This window comes from Dendronephthya gigantea, unplaced genomic scaffold (assembly GCF_004324835.1).
Source record: "Dendronephthya gigantea isolate DGI-Jeju-01 unplaced genomic scaffold, DenGig_1.0 000413F, whole genome shotgun sequence".
Lineage (NCBI taxonomy): Eukaryota > Metazoa > Cnidaria > Anthozoa > Malacalcyonacea > Nephtheidae > Dendronephthya > Dendronephthya gigantea.
In genome coordinates, this window is record NW_021163423.1 from 24,589 (window position 1) to 45,838 (window position 21,250).

Sequence of the window (21,250 nt, forward strand, 5' to 3'; positions counted from 1 at the left end):
TAAAAATTGATGATGCATGGAAACAATTTGGCGCTCGTGTATTCGCTATAGACATATTGACACATGTTAAGATAAAATATGAATTAAAGTATAAACTAACGGTGGGAAGCATCGCACAACATATACATAGAAAACGAACTTTTAAAAAAAAAGTCCTAATGCTATGGAAAGAAACATACTATTAAAATGTTGACGTACTAAATGTGACTTGACAAATAAAATATTTTTCTCGCAAATCCTTACTGTCTACTTAATTACCATTTAGTTACGTCACACTCTCACCCTGCGTGGAGACCACGCATATCTTCGGCAAAATCAGCCTCTGAATACTAATTACCCCAGTGAACTCTATATATATGGAAGGCTCGCTCCAGTTCAAAGTGTGAAGCCAAACATGGCGGATCATGAAGGCTGCTTGGATACCGAACCTGCCTCCACGAAGCGTACAATGCGCGCGTGGAAATTCAAAACACGAATTATAAAACTTGACGAAAAATAAAAAAACTCACATTTCGGACGTTACAAAGTTTTTAAAAAACGATATTTTAATAATGAATACATAAAATTTGTTACAACCTTACCTGGCAATGTTATTCTTTCTAAGAGGTAATTTATGCCGTATATTTGTGTTGTGTAACTTGTGTTAACAAAACTGACCAAGTTCAACTCCTACACGTTGCCGCCATATTGAATTTTGACCGCTCGTGCGTGGAGGTCTGGTTCGGTACCCAAGCAGCCCTCATGATCCGCCATGTTTGGCTTCACTTTTAGATTACGCAATGTACTAGAGCGAGCCTTCCATATATAGAGAGTTCACTGAAGTACCCCTTAGTTCTACCCTTTGAATACTAATTACTTCCGTTATTGTATGGGGGGTACCTACTCAGAGGATCTTTATTCACGTCGCCACTGGCGAAGATCACAATACTTGGCCGATCAGTTTTGGATACGTTGGAAACGAGAATACCTTCAAGAACAGCAGAAGAGAACGAAATGGAACGATAAACAGCCAAATAATTATAAGAAAAGGAGATATCGTCATCACGAGCGATCAAAGTCCACGTAACCAATGGCCCCTCGAAAGAGTCGTTGAAGCGATACCAAGCGAAGACGGAAAAGTGAGAAAGGCAAAAATCGTTATCTCAAAGAATGGAGAGAGAAAAGTCTATCACAGACCAGTTAGCGAACTCGTTACTTTAATGTATACCCAATAATCGAATGTTTTATACGTTTTACCATTGTAGCAAGGATGTTTTACCATCCTTGGGCGAGGAGTGTTATGTACTTGATGTAAGAACTCTTTTTTTAACTCGCCTCAGGCCCTCTTAGGATATAAAAAGAGCAATTTTCGTCTTGGCAGCCTTTTTTGTATGGTCGGAGCTGGAGCTAACAACTAAACTTATATATCGGAGTGGAGTAAAGCCATAGATTTTTAAAATTTCACCTTGGCTTTGTACGAACGAATAAAATGTTATTCTTATTTCGTGTTCTTCTCAGTTGACACTTTGCCCCACGTTGGGACGCAACACCCGGTATTTGAATAATTTACCAACTATAATAGTTTTATACACAGCGCTTGTTTTTTATGCTCAGTTTGTGATTCAAATAATTATTCAAATATAGCTGGAATGTAGTCACAACAAATACATTATAGTTAAGCTGTGTATTTGCGCCGTAGCCATAAAAGCAAAAGCTGCAGCTTCATCGTCTTGTTTCGACAACGAAGGACAACCACCAGTTAACGTGTCTCTCTTCTCCATCGCCAGTTGTTTTTTGTTGCGGGACTTTGAATCCTTGTTTGTGACACCAGACTGGAAATTGAATTGATCGGATGAAGCTTCCCTTCTTTTTTTTCGCTTGCTTGCTTTGTTATCGTTCTTTTTACTTCCTAAAAGACCTTTGTGTTTCCGCACTTATTCGGTCGAGAGCGACCTTTCATTTCCGAGGAATGTTGTCTATCTTAAGGCATCTTATGAATAACGTCTTACGAACGCATTGACAAGTCTAACTACAGTTTAAATAGTTTATATACCTTCAATGATTAATTACTGATCAACATGAAACCTTAAGCCCCCGTACAGACAAGTTTTATTTGCTTGTGTGTACGCGAAAAAAATGACAAGTTTTCCTTGACAAGAAGCCTTTTTCAAAAGCTAGTCATGCCAGCTTTATAAGTAGCAGACTGCGCAACAATATCTTGGACCAAATTGAGCGGTTTTTGGAAGTTTTATCATTTTTGTTTGTTTTGAGATTCGGCCCTATACTCATTGTATCATATGGTCGTAAATATACTCGACATAATACATTATCATATACTTGTCAAGAAAAACTTGTTCGCCATACACAGGAGCAAGTGAACTGGTCAAGAATCTTTTGTGAAGGAAAACTTACCCGTCTTTACGGGGCAAGCAAGTCGCATTCGAGTGAGCCATTGAATAGAAAGCTGCCTAACATTTTCAAGGATGAGTGTCGCCACATTGAGTGACCATTCACACACATACACTCCACTCTATAACTTACACTTCAATGCACACCCCACTCTCACTCACACTTCAAGTGTTCCACGCGTGTGCAGGCTCACTGGAATCGCACTCAAGTGTGAGTGTGAGTGTGAGTGAGCTTTTACAATACAGGCGTAACATGCGGTTTACAATCTGGAGCGTTTTTCCAACGCCTCTATTTCATTTTTCTATGTAAAAGTCTCAGGAAGTTTCTGACAATACGAGGGCGATCAGAATACAATTATGGGGTCTTCTATTCTGGTATTTATCGCAAAAACTTTCGTTCGTGCACCTTCATCCCTTAGGATTGACGACATTAGAAATAGTGGTGTAAAATCGCAATTCCGCTGCACAGTACTATATCAGCGTATAATATGTATTTAACTCTGCATGCTGATCTCAAGCACGTCTTGGGACTTGGATAGAAAGATTTCCATTCCTAATACATATTTACACTTTATCCAAATGATTGCAAATGGGTGTCACCCTAACTTATTTCTTCTTTGTGCGGCCCGGGAAGGGGGAAGGTGATGAACCATAAGGCTTGAGAAGAGGGCGAACAGCTTAAGGAGTGCGCAGGAGGTGTGCTGGGAAAGGAAAAAGAAGGGCAGCGAATGAAGGATGGCGGAAATTGAAAGCACAAAGCATGACGTAAAAGAAGAAAGAGACAGGATGCGAGGTTGCCTCGAATCAGTTTATGTTTCCCCTAGTCGAGTAGATGCAGTTCACTATCCGGGTGAAGTCGGACCTTTATTAGGAAAGGAATAATATTTATACTAATTTGTGAGACAAAATGTGATTAATAAATCTCGTTTATTTATGCAATCAAAGCTATAACAAGAGCATAAAGACAAATAAATATATAATTATTTTGTCTGGGAGACCTCGTTTTATATATTCAGCAATTGCATCAATAGCTTTAGCTATGCCCGTTAAGCCACACTTCGACAACCACTCGTTACACGACACTGCAAGAAATTCATAATTGATTGTTTAACATGACTTAATCCGTAAGACTCCCCAAAAAGTTCAAAAATCTAATGAGTAATGAAGGAGCGTTTTCTTTCAATTTCATTAGCAAGCCGTGGGTAGCACGCCAACTCGTATGATACTCTCAAAATTCTTACGAATAAAACAGATCGCAAACAAATACTATACCCCTTGAAAGATAGCTTTACAAGTACAATCCCCCTGAACACAAGATGTTTTCCAACACATTTCACAATGGTATTTCGAGAAACATAAATTGACACAACCTTTACAAAGTGCTTCGAAATCTTCAGCAAGGAGATATAAAAAATAGTATAAGATTAAAAGAAAGGGACGGGCCCTATTACTAAACAAGTCAGGCTAGTATCACCAGAAGCAGTGAGAGCAATCAGTCAGACTAACAGTACCGCAATGATCTAATGACATCGAAGACGACTTAAAGTGAAACACTAGGGGCATTACCTCAATCAGGATACAGTTAAACAGTGCTGCTAGCACGTACTGCATTGAAACAAAAACTTACACTGAATTTTTAAATATTGCAAAGCAGTAAGTACTGGCATTATCAGTTTCCTCTAATTAGCCTCAATCGACAGTCCATCAGACCATAAGTGCTATAACAATGAACTGATAAAGAATGAAACTTTCGTCTTAGGACTGAATACGTAACACGAGGAATATGGTATATTTAAATATATAGTTAATAAAAAAGAAACATACTCATTCCCGCTCTTCTAAGCAAGGGTGGATGATTTGATGCGCCTTTCATTAAACCTAAAATTGACGTGTCGAGTAATATAAGCTGTTCTGAATCTGCTCTGTAGAAGTTCAGGAATTATGCAATTTAATATTTTAGCATACCTGTTGCATGAGTGACAGAAATAAGAAGCACAAGAAACAACAGCGAATTCATATTTGAAAAATACCAACTTTGATGAAGATTTCAATATGATGTCGTGTACAGTTACTTTGTTGATCGAAACGGTTTGGCAAGGAATATATAGGTTTCTCATTGCCCATATTCGAACATTCTCTTCGAAAATGTTCTAGCCCAAAGTGCAAGATTACATAATTACACAGAAAACACCCACTCAGGGTTACCAAGTGAGAAGAAAACAATTCATTCAATATTTCGAGTTCAGTGTAAAGAATATTAGATCTCAGTTGGTGAGAAGTCGAGAACCCTTAAAATATTAGTTAGGAAACCGTAAAAACAATCAATTACAAAGGAAACGAAAAATGCTGAACATGAATATATAAAATTTTGCCCCCAATTTGGGTACTTTCTCTCTCTTGAAAAAAATCTAAAAACAACTTTTAAATTTCTGGTACCATGCAATTTAGCATTTATTCAGCTCTTTAATACTGGTGTATGGGATTTGTTCTTATATTACCATATCATAATATCAAGGAATGTTTTGTTTAGTGGCAATGCATGCAGCTATATAGTAATGTATTTTGAATCTTCAAAAAAGGGAAAATAGAATGAAGAGCATCCTGATCATGACAGGCTGATATTGGAGCTACAAAAATTCTTGAAATAATTAAAAGAATATGAAGTGATCATTTAATCAGATTAATTTCCCACATAATATCTATTCTTCTCAATTAATCAATACCTTACCGTCACCTGTGGTCTTTGACACAGTCATTCAAGAGTATTATATGACCTCATTAAAAACTTCTCACGATATTAACAACCCCATCCAATCTCGTTTGGAATGTCGATGTTGTGATTTTAATTGTTGCATGGTTCGAAACGCGTTAGCTCGTTGTCCAGAAGCAGTATTTTTACCCGTTTCTCTGGTCTATATATACGCGAATTTAAAGTTTGTTGTTTCAGTGTAGAATAACATCTGTGACTTTGGCCATACATGGGGATAAGGAAACATTTTTTCCAATATTATTATGTTTGGAATGTAGGTAAAGAGGCCGCAGAACTGAACAATAATACTCGGTAATAATATTCGACATTCAAAAACCACCCTTTTTTACTACAATTTATTCGTTTTTGATTTTTCTGGAATAAAAAGTAGGTATTTTAGTGTAAGTTGAGCATTAACACAACAAGCATATTTTACCTGCACGTAGCTGCAAGGAATAACTTGGATAAATTATGTAGTAAAGTAAAGATAAAGTAAGGATAACGAAGCATTCCGATATAGTGATTTGAGTGATATTGACAACAGGGAAATTCTCAATGTTTATATAATACTATAATCATTGAATACTATAGTCAATATTTATCTTCCTTTAAATTAATGCAGACTCGTGGTCTGTTGCTATTCATTTGTTTAATAAGTGTTTGTTATTAATTAAGCAAAAAATCTTACGCATTACCAGGAATTGGTGACAAGAACGGCTGTAGCCTGTGCGCTAATTTGCATTTAATTCATTTATAAATAATGGCCCTCGAGTTTTCCTATAAAACGTCGTAAAATGGATCACATTCATACGAACATTTCAATTGGGATTGTTGATGAATTGACGTGTAATATACCAAGAAATTTTGTTTAAGATATTGTCTTTGGTATTTCGGATATAAATATTCCTGTACGGTCCGTATTTTCCGTATTTTTTCTGCAGTCACTTTAAAAATAACCCCGAGGTTTGCCCTAATTTGTCGAACTACTTTTTTTATTTTTTTTAATTCTATTAACTTAACAATCGTATGAATGATGGTAACGACAACAGAACGTTAGTTCCTATTTAAGTCCCACCAAAAATTACATTGACATTATTACATATTTACTACAGTTATTACGATATTAACATACATATACATATAAAGTTACAAACAAAGTTATATAGGAAATGCATTTACGAACAACAGTTTGACCCTAAAGAACGATATTGATCAGTTTGTTCGAATAATAAATATATAGTTTAGATTTCAATATGGGAACTGTAGAGGATGATTTGATCTCTGAGGTCAAATTATTGCATAAAAATATAATTTTGTTAAAGTACGAGTTTCTGAATAGAGAAGCTTTCCACAGATTTGGACGAAGCAGATTGCCGGAGCTCGAGCGAGTGGAATGATGGAGAGACTGTGCAATGAACTGGTTGATATCAACTTCGAACAACCCGGATTTCCATGTGTAGAAGAAGACGATATCTTTCATTTCATGCCAATAGGAAAGAGGGATTAGATTAAGCTTTTTCAATCGATCGACGTAGGAGGATTCACAGTCCTATTCCTCTGAGGTTCAACAGTTCAACTAGTAAAATGCCTGCGGTAAAAAAAATTTAGTCGTTTTTCAATATGGTCTAGACTTCGCAGAGCTCTAGCTAGCCTGATGGCTAAAATTAAGCAATTCAAAGCGCAACAGCGAGGAGGAAGTCATACCCCCAATAATTCACCGAATCCTCCAACCCTAATGCATCCTTTGACAAACCTATATGTAATGGAATTAAAACAGGCTGAAAATCTGATGATTAAGACTGCACAAATGGACGCCTTAACTGCCGAGATCAGAATTATACAACAATCGAAGTCGTTAAAGAAATCAAGCCTATTACAGTCTCGATCCCTTTATCCACATAACAGCAATAGAGTACTTCGATTTAGTGGTCGCCTACGTCACGCAGAACAACTATTCGAAGAAAAACATCCAGCTATCGCCCTAAAGATTTCCACTTGGCGAACTTAGTAATCGACCACTATCAAGAAGCCATCCATCATCAAGGAAGACAGATTACCCATAGGAATTCCGTCAAGCGGTCATATGGATAATCGGAGCGAACCGAACGATTTAAAAAATATTTTATATATATTTTATTATATAAATATTTATATTTATTACTCAAATTACACATGTTACAACATTGAGAATATTTCTTTCAATACCACGAGGACTGTTCATTTTAAAAATTGATTTTTTAAATATTCTTTGTATACTTTATGATGACTGTCTCGTGGCTTGTAAACTGTTCTCTTGTCGTTTTAACCGTGTACTTAAGGGTAGACGGCTTGGTAAAGGAGACAATATAGTCTGACTGGGTTCTTTTGGTATGAGTTTTCTTTCCAACGAGATAACTGGTTCAAGATACTTAGAACATATCATCATCGTCGTCATCATCATCACTGCACTGGATACCGTTAAGATATGACAAGCAAAATACATTAATATAAAACATTAATAGTATTTAATACCAAAGCTTGCCTTTCAGACCGCAGAAACTGTTTCGACAGTCTAGAAAATTGTGGTGTGAACCAATCCTGGAGCGATGAACTTCAAAAATGATGCAAATATTTGTAGCCTTAAACTTAATATTTTGTTTGAATATATCAGCAGAATGGCTGCCGTTTTATTTATACCTGCACAATGGCTGTTTTCAATTTCAATACCTTCACAATGGCTGGTTTCAATTTCAATACCTGCAGAATGGCTGGTTTCAGTTTCAATACCTGCACGATGGCTGGTTTCAATTTCAATACCTTCACAATGGCTGGTTCAATTTCAATACCTGCACAATGGCTGGTTTCAATTTCAATACCTGCACAATGGCAAGGTCTAACTTCAATACCTGCACAATGGCAAGGTTTTTGCTTGCCATATTTCAAGAAGCAATTGATTAAGAGTCAAAAGAACAGTGAATCACATGTGCTTATGGTATGTTCAAATTATATACTATCACAATGTTTATGTACCATTCAAATAATGTGCCATTCAAATTCATTGCTTTCAAATAATGTGGAGGAAAATCTAGGTCCTAGGACATACCTTCCTGGTAACTACTACTGAAGCAATACACGTTTATATCAATGATGAATGATGGCATTCAATGTTGACTGATTGTAGGACTGAATACCACAGTGATAAGATATTATCAATGAAACTTGCAAACAAGCCACGCAGTATTAAAGATTTGTATGCTTGTATAATCTGGTTGTGATCAAAATTGCTCGGCAGTGGACAAATGAGCGATTGAAATGACAAAAATTGACACAAATAATGCAACGTTGATTTTACCTTGACTTTTATACAGAAATTTGCCAAAACTCAAAGCAGCCCTTCGAATAAAATCTGACTAAACGTCGGAAATGTTTCGAGTGTTTCCTTCAGCGCCAATTTGTCCGAGTGATTACCGACGAGTGCCGAACATCCCTCCATGCTACGCGGACACTTTCGACTCTGACATAGTGGTTAGCCGGGCATGCGCAGCGGCTACCCACAAAAATAAATGGCTCATTTTTTCGTGGGCCAGGTATTTTATTAGGCCCGTTTGGGTCTTGCTTTGGCCGTAAAAACGTTTTGGTAGAGCCGTGAAAACGTTTAAATAAAACGTGAAAATGTGTAGTGTGCATTATAAAATATGAGTATAGAGTGGGAAATAATAAATTCTAATAAACCGCTGAGTTATGAAAGTGTGTATTACAATAAAGGCCCACTAAAAAGTTGTGAAATATACTATAGAAAATGTATAAAGCCCTGATACTTCTAATTTCATTGTGGCAATGTACATATATTCGCTTATATGTCAATGCTATATCAACTTTTGAGTGTTTTGACAAGTGAACAGTTCGAACTTCGTCTAGGAGTGCATGCCAATTCAAGCATGCGACTAGAGTATCCGCTTCTATTTAAAGATTATAATATTCCCAATAACACTTAGTAACTTAGCAAAACAAAAATACTACATGTTGTTGCTATATGTGTTAAATTATTTTCACAATTAGAAATATTTCTATAAATTATTTGTATACGCTACTGTTCCTATGATATGTAAACAATAATATATTGATATATTCCTCCTCCATTTAAGCGGTGGGCACCGCCACACAATTTAATGAGGATAAATCTCAATTTAGATGTTTATAAAACCAGGTCTTGATCTAGATTAATGTAATCTTCCAGATCAAGTATTTCACAGGTTTCTTGTTTACGTAATATCCTAGAGCATGTCTTTGAAAGCACACGAGTCCTTATCAAAACCACTAAGGGCCAAGATTGATAGACTAATAAATTTCACGGGGTATTGTTGTGGTACCCATGGCATCTTACAAAAACCTCTCCAAGAACTCTTTGCATTGTGCACTTGTATGTTTGATATTTTGCCGGATAAATACCGATATTTTTACGTAACTATATTCTAGTTACGTAACAAATGTTTTAGAATTGAAGGCAAAATAATAAGCCGCCAAAGGGTATATAGACACAAGAGCATTTACTGAGCTGCAAAATCAGTCAAGCTGAGTGTATAGGAAACGGTCATCTGTGCAGACTGTGCTTGCGGAACACGAGGTAGACACACTTTACATTTCTAGTAAGTGAACTGGGGACAATAATTATTTATTTTAAAATTAGCTTGATTTTATTTTTTTTAGCATTTTTGAAGTTTTATATTTGCATAACGTGTTTTGGAAGCAGTTGTTACACTTTGCTTTTTGCTGAACAAAAAGTCTACTCGTATTACGCGGAGTCATATTTCTCTAAATTTGTCGCAATATAAGAGGAAATTTGGTAGTTTTTTGCTTCTTGCCGTTTCTGCATGCCAGCTACTCATGAGTTTCCATTGGAATATTAAAATATAGGTTATGGGTCGTGTTTTGAATATATTTTTACGGCGATTGGAGTTAATTAAAGCTCGTCATTTTTGAGTTGTTTTGGATCACTGAGCTATATAATAATTCCTGGAGGACCGGCTCCTAATGTTTTTTCTCAAAAAGTGAAGCAAGAAACATGGCGGACTTCGCCCTTCTGCGCTTGCGCAGAAGCTTTGCTGACGCCACATGGTCCCCTTTGCCCATGGTAATTACCACTGACCAGGCTCAAATATGAGCCCGCTACAAGAGAATGTTCCCCCCTGGTTTTGTATGAATATTTTTGTTTTTGCAGTGAAACCTTGTTGTTTTGTATTTTTCGATTTATTTTTCTGCTACAAAGGCTTGCAATAAGGCGTTTATTTCAGTTATATACAAGTCGTTGACGCTGTTTTGCCAATGCCAGAAATAATAAATATTAAAACGCAAAAAAAATTGTGGACGAAGGATTTTTATACGATTAGCTGACAGGTTATTTTATTTATATATTATATTTTCATTATTCATACATATTTTCTGTGTAAAATTTTTAAAATACTTGAATATTTTTCGAGTCTTGTCGGAAATTTCGATTATCTTTCGGATATCAATCGCCGACTAAAGGTTACCGGCAGAGAATATGTGATTATGTGATGTTTTCCTTAGAACATCATGCTTATGCATATCAGCCCATGCATAACTCAAGGGAACAAAGGCCAAACCTCATGCAAAATGCTGGGGGGCTGATTAGTAATAGTATTTCAAGATATATTCGCATAGGATATTTTCATTTAGGTCATTATAGCTATAAGTTACCCATATCTTATTACTGTATCCCAAGTAATGCACTTTCAAATGGTTCCCTGCTTGACTCAAGAATTTGAGTGGACTCATATTCCAGATAATGCAAAGAAAGGCTATAGTAAACAACAAAAATTTGATTATATATGGTACCAAGAAGATTATGGTACCAGTTGTGCTATCAACAAATGTCTTATGAATTAATGAAAATGCAACTGAGCCTATTCATTCCTCCATTAGTCTATAATCTATTAACCTTCAATTCCTGATTAACCCTATGATAATATTCCTTGTAATGGTAGGGAGGGTAAAACTGTCCAGAAAATTATAAAAGTTGCAGCAAATTGAAAACAAACTGCTCAGTCAATGCAAGTCTGTATAAATTTATTTTTCATTTAGATAACTATTGTAACTATAACTAACAAAGTCAACATGGTAAAATTAACAGTTTAATGTTCCAATAATTTGCAAAAAGCCATCCCCAAATTCCATAACCTCTTTATCCTAAAAAAGAGAGATCAGACCAAGTTTAACTGTTCTCAACAGAGTACACCCAGAGGACAGAACCAGAGATGAGTAGAAATCATTGCAAATTAACAAGCTTGAATCAAGCTTGTAGCTTGATTAACAAGGTGCAAGATGCCAAGAAAGTCTATTAAGCCATGACTTGGCAAACAAGATAACATACTGGACTTTTAACAAACACTGTTGAAATCTAACAGTGAAATATTTTGTATCAGCACTCACACAGTCATCATGTTTAATCTTTTAAATTCATCTAAAATAGACTAAGGATCAATAGAGAGACTAGTAGATTTACTGGGAGGATTGAATATTGATTTATCTTAATTGTTTGAATGAAAATACTCATTAGTTGGCATTAAATATGAGTGAAAGCTCCAGTGCAGGGGCGGCGGAACAGGGGGGGCTAGGGGGGCTTAGCCCCCCCAAAAATTTCATGAAGACTGCCAGAATGAAGAATGAGAGATGCTTTTTCAAATGTAGAAGATATCACTACACGCGCTGTGCCGTTTTCAGTTTGTGTTTGCCCATGAAAAACTACGATAAAAGCGGCAAGTAGGCTCTGAAATGGCCATTTCCGAAGATCTAGAGCACTGAAATTCCAAAAAAAATTCCCTCGGCGCCAACCATGGTGGCGCCTCGTTAAATCAGCCCCTCCAAAATGTATTATATTCCGCCGCCCCTGCTCCAGTGCCTGACATTTTCAAATCCCATAAGAGTTCTAATAAAAAAAACAACATAGCCTAACTTAAAACATCAGTTATTGATCCTTTTTCATAAAATATAGTTTTTCATAGCGTAACTAAGTCATGTACCATTGATCAAAAAGGCATATTTGCCGTTTTTAACATTAATTTCAAAGGAATTACTGCAACAGACGCTTTGGTAGTTGTCTATAGTCTATACCAAAGGCGAAAAACGAAAATGTTGTGAAAACCGGCTTACCTGAGGTAAAAATTAATATCCCGATAGATGAATTAGGCCATTCACAGCATCATAAGTAGAGCAAGAAACCACTTCTCCATATAACTTGTTGAACAGTGAAAAAGAGACTTTAGATGAAATGCGGAGAAAATATATGCCGAAAACAATACCGAAAACCGAAAATATTTTCATAAAAATCGGGAGGGTGATGGACACGTTTTTGACTTTGTATCGCGGTATGTCAGTGGTAATTACCATGGGCAAAGGGGACCATGTGGCGTCAGCAAACGCCGAAATCCGCCATGTTTTTTGCTTCACTTTCTGGCCAGGAGCCGGTCCTCAAGGAATTATTATATAGCTCAGTGTTTTGGATCAATTGCGCAATATTTTACTAACGTTTATTATTATGCGCGCTGCGTAGACTCGGAGATGAGGTATTATATGGGTAAAAAATGCGTACGTTATACTGTATACCGAATTATGGGCAGTTTTTTCATCCTTCTAGGGAAATCTGTTACTAGGTTCTTCACTGCTAATAAATTTTTACCTCTTCAATCTTTAGGGAGATTTACAATGATATGGACATGTTCGAAAGATGTTTATCAAAGAAAGAACTGAAGGTCTTAAGATTTCCAGACATGGGCATGTCATTTTGAACTATATGATTGTTAATTTTCATTCTCATGTAATTTTTAAGATGATAGCAAAGAACCTTAAGAGGAACATAATTCCGTATTTGAGGGCAGGAGCTTCTCATGCCATCTCTTCCTCAGAGGATATGAAGATATATCTGAAGTCTCTCGATTATGGGCCCGTCATGTCATCTAATATGGTAACCGAATACTCGTTTACTATTTTCTCTTCTCTGCCAATATATTCTTCATCAAATTCTTCCATTCGTGACCATTGAAAGCAAAGTTTTCATGTTCGTGATGTAATTATAGAAAATATAGACCGGGAGCCCAGAGGGTCGAGCCTAGCTGGAAAGCAAACCAATTTTAATGCACATAGTGATGTTCTACATGCGTACGACTATACGAAAATGAACGTCTGCCGGGGATAGGCTGGTGGGCGTGGTTAGGATGGGCACGTGTAAGATGCGAGAAAATCAGCTAGATCAGCTGTGAGATAACCGAAAAAAATATTTGCCAAAATGTTCAGTATAACTCTTGTAGTTACAAATGTCCACTGCCAGACATATTGGGTGGTGGGTTGGCCCCGCCAGACAGCCTCGAAGGCCCACTCACCAAATTTGTCTAGATCAGCTGTGAGATAACCAAATAAAATATTTGCCAAAATTTTCAGCATAACTCTTGTAGTTACAAATGTCCACTGCCAGACACATTGGGTGGTGGGTTGCCCCCCCCCCCCAGACAGCCTCGAAAGCCCACTCCCGAAATTTGTCTAGATCAGCTGTGAGATAACCAAATGAAATATTTTGCATGATGTTCGGTATAACTCCATTAGTTCCAAATTGCCACTGCCAGACATTTCGAGTGGTGGATTGACCTCGCCAGACAGCCTCGAATTCCCTCACCTCTAGAAATTGTCATTCATCTATTTCTAGATAATCAGCAAATTATATACTTGGAAATATATATATATAATAGTTACCAAAGACTATTGTCAGACATTTCTGGTGGTGAATTGTTTTTAACCCAAAAATTTGAATATAACTCATCACAGTTAATAGAAATGAACTTATTTAAGCCTAGACTGTACACAATCGGCCTGAAAAGCAACAGTACAAAATATTTGCAGTCCATTTCTGTCCGACATTACCAATTGTAATCTACACTGCGTCCAAGAATTATATGCAAAATAGTTTTTCCGCTACATTTCATTTGGTTTTTAAAAGAGGATTATGAAATTTCGTATATATTATGAAAACACTGTAACATGCCCACAACTGAAGCTTTTGGCTGATCTGAGCAGTGGTAAACAAACAGCGGCCATGCTTTAAATAGAGATCTTGGGCGTCCATTTTTATATGCAAGATAGGCTGCGGAGTTGAAAAGACCAAAATTATTCAAGCACTACAGCAGAAGCAACCCACCCTTCAAATCGCCAAAATGCTTCAACGCGACCATCGTAAAATTAAAAAATATGCTACAAATCCACAATCCTGCAATGGAAGAGCAGACAAGGGGAAGATTCAGGAAAAGTCAGGTGTGTCTCGTCGGGGAGTCAGTTCACTTAAACGCGAAGTCCACCGTAATCCTCGACAGACCTCCAAGCAGGTCTTCGAAGCAAATGGTATGTGTAACGTTTCTTAAAGCAGCCGATGTTCCATTCTAAAGCGTAATGCAAAATGTAAGACACCCTTGGTGCGACCTCTTTTAAGGAAAGTTCATTGAGAAAAGAGACTCGAGTGGACGAAAAAATCTGTGAAACAGAACTTTGAGTTGGTGAAAAAATATGTGAAACAGAACTTTGAGTTGGTGTTATTTACTGACGAGTCCCGAGCAACCCTTGATGGACCCGATGGCTGGAGAAGAGGATGGTGTGATATGAAAGGATTACCTCCAGTGTTTCAGGCATCAACAAGGCGAGTTATCTTCTGGGCTGCGATCATCAATGATGAACTTGTCGGCCCATTTAGAGTCGAGGATGGGGTTAAAACCGCCCCGAAATACATAGCTTTCCTAAAGGAGCATTTTTTGCCATGGTATAAGAAGAAAATTTGTCATTTCGGAGGAAATATGGTTTTTATGCAGGACAATGCTCCTTCCCATGCTGCACACTTGACAACAGGCTTTCTTAGTAAAGTTCTTGTTAAAAAAGGTGAAATTATGCAATGACCAGCACGCTCTCCGGATCTCAACCCAATTCAGAACTTGTGGAAAAAAGAGAGGTATATGCCGGTGGAAGACAGTACTCGTCAACAGAAGATCTTTGGAATGCAATTAAAACTACTGCTAGAGGTATTTCACCTGATGCAACAGGAAACTGATCGCATTGATGGATCGAAGGCTACTTTTAGTCAAATCAAATCATGGATGATAAATTAAACATTAATGAATAATATTAATCTTCTATTTTTGGTATATCATTATATAATTTATTATTTATCAAATGTGTGTGAGAATATATTGATTAAAATTACCTAGATAGACGATATTGTCTCATTTTAAAAATTTTTTCAATTGTATCAATTCGCTAAATAGCAGTATAAGTGTAATATGCATATAAAAATGGACGCCCAAGATCTCTATTTAAAGCATAAATGGCCCCTGTTTGTTTACCACTGCTCAGATCAGCCAAAAGCTTCAGTTGTGGGCATGTTACAGTGTTTTCATAATATATACGAAATTTCATAATCCTCTTTTAAAAACCAAATGAAATGTAGCGGAAAAACTATTTTGCATATAATTCTTGGACGCAGTGTAGATTACAATTGGTAATGTCGGACAGAAATGGACTGCAAATATTTTGTACTGTTGCTTTTCAGGCCGATTGTGTACAGTCTAGGCTTAAATAAGTTCATTTCTATTAACTGTGATGAGTTATATTCAAATTTTTGGGTTAAAAACAATTCACCACCAGAAATGTCTGACAATAGTCTTTGGTAACTATTATATATATATATTTCCAAGTATATAATTTGCTGATTATCTAGAAATAGATGATCATGAACAATTTTCTAGAGGTGAGGGAATTCGAGGCTGTCTGGCGAGGTCAATCCACCACTCGAAATGTCTGGCAGTGGCAATTTGGAACTAATGGAGTTATACCGAACATCATGCAAAATATTTCATTTGGTTATCTCACAGCTGATCTAGACAAATTTCGGGAGTGGGCTTTCGAGGCTGTCTGGGGGGGGGGGGGCAACCCACCACCCAATGTGTCTGGCAGTGGACATTTGTAACTACAAGAGTTATGCTGAAAATTTTGGCAAATATTTTATTTGGTTATCTCACAGCTGATCTAGACAAATTTGGTGAGTGGGCCTTCGAGGCTGTCTGGCGGGGCCAACCCACCACCCAATATGTCTGGCAGTGGACATTTGTAACTACAAGAGTTATGCTGAACATTTTGGCAAATATTTTTTTCGGTTATCTCACAGCTGATCTAGCTGATTTTCTCGCATCTTACACGTGCCCATCCTAACCACGCCCACCAGCCTATCCCCGGCAGACGTTCATTTTCGTATAGTCGTACGCATGTAGAACATCACTATGTGCATTAAAATTGGTTTGCTTTCCAGCTAGGCTCGACCCTCTGGGCTCCCGGTCTAACGAGTCCTTATCAAAACCACCAAGGGCCAAGATTGATAGACTAATAAATTTCACGGGGTATTGTTGTGGTACCCATGGCATCTCACAAAAACCTCTCCAAGAACTCTTTGCATTGCTTTGCATCGGTATTTTGCCTTCAATTCTAAAACATTTGTTACGTGACTAGAATATAGTTACGTAGTAATATCGGTATTTATCCGGCAAAATAATAAGCCGCCAAAGGGTATATAGACACAGGGGTATTTACTGAGCTGCAAAATCAGTCAAGCTGAGTGTATAGGAAACGGTCATCTGTGCTTGCGGAACACGAGGTAGACACACTTTACATTTCTAGTAAGTGAACTGGGGACAATAGTTATTTATTTTAAAATTAGCTTGATTTTATTTTTTTAGCAGTTTTGAAGTTTTATATTTGCATATCGTGTTTTGGGGGCAGTTGTTACACTTGGCTTTTTATTTGTCTAATTTCTACGTTTATATCGATCTATTGAATCTCACGCATGTAATTTTAGCGTTGTTTTGTAGTAAACTACGGAAGGTTAGAATTTTATTATCTACAATGCAGCGAGTCTCTGATGCTTTCCTGATCAAAACATATGTAAAATTACTTTGTCCCCGAGCCGGCGCGGAGCGCCGTGCGAGGGTACTAATTCCGCCCAGAGATTAGGAAGTAAATGTGAAAAATGTGAAACATCAGCTATTATATTGATAATCGCGTTTCATTGCCAAAAAACGACGTACAAATTTAATAAAATTACCCCACACTTAGGGGCTGTTATTTTTTGGCGTATTTTATTGAATAGATGTTGATAATTTGATTATTTTTAAACGATGTATATTGAAAATAAAATATTCTTGCCAACCTTAGGTAATTATATACTATATACGTTACCCGAGTGACGTACGTGATGCAGCGCGCGGTCAAAATTCACTGGCAGTCAAAAAGAACTGCTCAAAAGAAGTTAAAATGCTCTAAAATAAGCGTAACTGTCCCTCTAACAATATAATTATACGAGTAAATATAGACTAGATTACACGCTAAGCTATATGAAATATTTATATTTTGTTGATCCCCCTTCGGCCTTATAATTGAAGACGGCCTTACACCGGCGTGGCATACTTTCTGTTAAGGTGGTAATCTTCACGGTCAAAAGAAATTCATCTATATGGACAGTCTTACAGAAACCCATAAATCATAGACGCGTTGTGAATTAATTCCTTTCTTGAACTATCCGCTTCACATTGTTCCACGGATTTTCAATATGGTTAAGATCTTTTGAGTGTGCACGCCAATCCATTTCTGTAACTCCCTCTTCTCATGCATGAAACCATTGTTTGACTATCTTGGAGGTGTGGCAGGCTGCATTACATTATTGAAATATTGCTTGGAATAAGAGAATTATCCAAAATGCTTAAGAAGCTCTCTGCTATATTCGCTTCTTTTTTATGAATTTGTATCTAAACAGTTCTTTTTGACCGCTAGCGTACTATTAAAGATAGATTGTCACGATTCCTGTTACATACGATAATAGCAACATTTGAGCAGTTCTTTTTGACCGCTAGTGTATATTTAGACTGGCAAGAGTGTCTTGTTTCATCAAAAACCTGATTCTTGGGCTACCTATGGTATTTCTAGTGTAAAGATTGAAAACATGGGATCTATAAAAGCTGGGTTGTACCCTGGGCAAACAAATCCGTCCAATTGTCTTACTCTATTGCTCTACTGCATTGTTCTCATATTTTATGAATAATGCTTTCACATTATTTTTTTGTCGTTTCTCTTCGCGAAAGAAAATTATTGATTCCTAAAATATATTAAAAAAATATATTAAATCTTTGAACTTTCTAACAAAAACTGTCGGAACTTTAATGAGAGAGAAACAATCCTTTCAGGTTCAACTCCGAGACAAATGTCTTTGAGGGTACCCATTTGTTTGCTTCAGCCCCTCAAAAATTTTCGGACTTTAGGCTTTGAACACAGTGCAGTTGAGAAGAAATTTTGTGATCGTTTGAGAAAATTAGCTTTTCCAATTGTGTAATGATAAAAATGTGCGCACAACTTGAGTCACTCGATAGCATAGTCACTCGATCGCGAATGTCGCTGCATGTTAATGCCATCGAGTGCTAATGTTAGACTGAAATCCAAATCACCTTAACTCGTCAATGGCGAATAACAAAATGGTGCATAATGCTGAGTAAAAACCGAGCAGAGACTGGCAAAGGCGTGAAATTGTGGACACAAGTGGGAGGAACTAATTTTCAGAAATATTGATATACGACACCTTAAAAGTCATCAGCAAACAAATCACGACGAACGTGTTATTTAATTGACTATAAAAAAAAGCCCCGGTTGTATCAAGCCCGTTTTGCTTAAACGGTGGATAAGTCAAAATTAAATAACATTCTTACGTCTCTCTTGAATGAGTCAACTTGAATATTATGCACTGAATTTATTTTAAATTTGAAGCTATTTTAAATAAATATATAAAAAATTCACTTTTCCAGATGGATGATATCGAAACCCCCACACTCCGCTATAATTATGTACGGTTCTGAGAGGAGAGCTGGCGATGGGGGCGATGAAGCAAGAAGGAGGAGTAAGAGGATAAGGTTGAGTGAGCAGGTGCACTGGGAAGGCAAGGAAAAAGGGAGCTTGAAAAAAGTGCAGCTGGTGCAAAAAGTTACCAGGCGCCAGGCGGCAAGAGAGTCAAGTGATGGAGGGAAGAAGAAAGGCAAGAAACAAAAGCAAAGAGGGGGTTCGGTTTCTCATAACCTATCCTCGCCCAATCCGGCGCAAAAATTGGGGAATTCGTGCTGAAGTTTTTCGTCCCTGTCCGCGGCATCAAAAATCATAGTCCCGAACTAGTTTAACTTAAAGAAATATAACATTAACAATAGTTTAGGAAGACAAAATGTAATCAAGCGAATTTTATTTAACAGTTCCCACTAATGAAACTAGAACCACTACGATTACATTCATATCAAATTTTAATATCATAAGAGTATAAAGAAGAGTATTTAAGGTGGTTTATCTGCAAGACAACTTTTGTTCTGTCCATTAAACGACACTTTTGCAACCACTCGTTTTATTACACTGGAAGAAATTCATAGTATGATTGATTAACTTATGATTGAGACTGAAAACGCCCAAAAATATCGTGTTCAAAATATTGATTTTCCTGACGACTAGACTTGTTACGAACGAAAGAGGCAACAAACAAATGCTAACCCCCTTAAAGACAGCGTTACAAGCACATTTCTCCTCAACACAAGATGTTTCCAAACACATTTCACAATGGTAATTCAAGACACAGAAGTGGACACATTCGTTACAATCGGCTTTGAATTCTAAAGTGAAGAGATATAAAAATGCTATACTGAACATTAATTAGAGAAATGCACATGCAGGGAATACCAGCGTAGAGGGGGGGGGGCTATAGCATTTGCAGAAACAGTTCGAGCACTCTTTCTGCACAGTAGTGATCAATTAATGACACCGAAAAGACTTAAGTATAAGAATAAATAAAATATTACATTGGTATTGGTTGCTACATTCAGTGTTATAGTACGCTAAGGTAAAGCTAAGGGATACGGTATATTTTTGAATAAAGGTAGTGAAAAAGGAACATACTCGATCATACATAGGCGATCAAAGATTGGTTCACATGAGACAAAAAGCATTGTGAAACAATGCGCAGCTTTTGCGGACGGCAACTAGGTCATTTGTTCCTGCTAGTAACGAGTTATGCAAAATGTTATACGCTATGAATTTTCTCATTAAAGTCATTGAACGTCTATTTTCACCAGGTATGGGTCGATAATCCCTCAATTTTGTTGCATTTTTACCGAACTTTTAGATGATATATGTATGGTTACTAATTAACTAATATGCGTTTACTTTTAAAATTTTTCGTTCAACGAATCTATGAATATAGTCTGTAGCCTTTAGCTTTCAAAACATTCATATGATGAAACGCAAAGCCAGTACAAGTCTGTAATCTGTACTTCTTATACTTATTGGAAGGTTTCATCCCTGGTGGAGCTAATAGGCCACTGGCCAACGCCAGTGTTCTTATGGGCCCCCACTTCTCTGATATATACGAACCTTTAAAGTTAGGATTATAGCATGAGTATTAGAGAATGGCTGATTAAGAAAATAGTGAAAAATTTGAGCAAGAGAGAGAATCTTACAATTTTGGACACTTGATATTGATTCTTTTGTCCTAGTATTTTATTTTGACGCATAGCTATGTCTATCACTCCTCCATATCGATTATATTCTTTATGTCATTATGAAAGCATTTACAATTGTCAATGAAGTTAACACTTATAGTACGCGCGTTCTGATTGGTCAAGACGCGTATTTCTATAACTGTATATAAACACGTGACTTTTCCCGCTGACAAGCGAAGCGATGTAATGAGAATTTGTAATTGACATAAAATCAGGAAAAATAGAAATAAAAGTTTGCATGTTTTTGAGTGCGTGTATTGGATTGATACATGATATTTTCTTAAGGCCGATCTACACGAGCGTATGTAGCTATTCGAATACATGTGTGTAAAGATGTCACATTTTAAATTTGGTTATAAACTGATGAACAGACAGAGTCACGTCACCAATGTTTTTCATACTTCAGGATAAGAATCGTATAGGACAAATCGCATCGTGTAGGTCGGCCTTTAAGGCGATTCTCCATTACGTTCGCTCTGCCCGCGCGGGCGAAGCGCGCTTTGTTTTTCAGGCCC

The 21,250-nt window shown here is 37.0% G+C and overlaps 1 long non-coding RNA gene across 1 annotated transcript; it reads left to right on the forward strand.

The window, feature by feature from the left end:
• Positions 1 to 8,026: 8,026 nt before the first annotated feature.
• Positions 8,027 to 20,047, forward strand: LOC114542945. Its single transcript, XR_003689812.1, has 4 exons — positions 8,027 to 8,107; positions 12,827 to 12,884; positions 12,962 to 13,096; positions 19,008 to 20,047. It is a non-coding gene; the product is annotated as an uncharacterized LOC114542945 (long non-coding RNA).
• The last annotated feature ends 1,203 nt before the right edge of the window (positions 20,048 to 21,250 follow it).